We start from the raw sequence: 1,484 nt of genomic DNA, 5'->3' as shown, positions 1-1,484 counted from the left end.
TATGTCTGTCTCTCTTAATTTCTCTCTCGATTAAATTGAATCACAATTAACTGAACTAAATCAGGGTAATAAAATCCTCGACGATGTCGGGAAAATTTCACGAACATAGAAAATAGCCGGTAGTAAACAGAGAGGGTTGAACCCGCAGGTCGATCCATGTCCCGATAAGACGAAAATGAAAGACGAGACACGGAACAGAGGGACTATTATGTCTGCCATGTGGAACACTCGTCTTGACGAATTCTATTCGCGAGCCTTCACGCAGATAATATCACGTATGCCAGTCCGTGCGTTAATCACGTAATGGTGGGAGACACTTGAAAGCTTCTACAATTTGCAGGTCGTCGGTATAATAATGGAGAAGAGATGTAGAACGCGAGGAGAACTTCAACTGCTCTCCCTGCGGTTCCTAGTTTATCTCTCTTTCTCTCTGTCTCTTTCCTCTCGGCGTCTCCTCTGCTTCTATTTATAATCCTATTCTCTTTATAAGCGCACAAGTGCGAAACGGTCTCGCGTGGCTCCAAATTAGACTCGTTATCACGATATAATTAGTACGGGTGCACGGTACCGGCACGAAATTTGGCAAATCTCGATACAACAATATTCCACCGACCATGTAGCCATATATATTTTTCGGCCATCGTTATAGAAACTGCAATTTGTCACAATTTCCGGTATCCAAAAAATTGTACGAGCTGATAATCTTTCGACGAACGGGATTATCTCTGCGGATAAATGATTCATCTTCATGACAGTTCTTTCGCTTCGATAGACTCTCGATAAAGATGTTCTCCAAGGTGACAAGATACAAATGTAGCTGTTTTAAGAAATTCGTAATTTCTATGGAATACGTAGTGACTCCAGTGTTTCAAAGATAACAGGATACAAATATGACTTTCTTTTAAAATTCATGGCTTTCCAAAGAAATTCCAATTCTAAGACGACGGTTTCTTTCAAAATCGTGCATTCCATACGACAGATAGTGATTCCAAACTTTTCTCCAGTGGCGTATAGCGTCGATCTTCTTGCCCATTCCTCCCTTCAACGTCTATGAAGTCGTCTACAAAGCTTCCCACGACCCCGGTCATCGGCGACTGGTAGCGTGGCAATGACAGCGTACGCGACACGGTTGAAATTCGACATTTCCTCAGGAAATCCAGGAACAACTGGACCGAAAATCGCTGGGTTAAAGGGTTAATGGGCTTAACCGGAGGACCCAGTGGTCCTAGGTGTGAGCCCACGAGAAATGCGCGATGCTGATTACAACGTCCAGGGTGGTCGTGTTAAACAGAGGCTGACTTAGAGACACAACGACGCCGGTGCCCGCCGGTGTAATCCTTTGATTACAGCGTGTTTCGAGAGTCGGCTGAATCACGAGGAAGCGCGTAAGGTGATATTCCTGAATGGCACGGCCGGAAGCCGAAACCGGGCCGCATAAAGGAGGATATACAACGGGGGCGAGTCGCTGGTGGTTCACAAGCGTG

Source organism: Bombus impatiens, unplaced genomic scaffold (genome assembly GCF_000188095.3).
Source record: "Bombus impatiens unplaced genomic scaffold, BIMP_2.2 scf_0166, whole genome shotgun sequence".
NCBI classification, from domain to species: domain Eukaryota; kingdom Metazoa; phylum Arthropoda; class Insecta; order Hymenoptera; family Apidae; genus Bombus; species Bombus impatiens.
The sequence above is the reverse complement of the archived record's forward strand: the minus strand, read 5'-3'. Positions refer to the sequence as shown.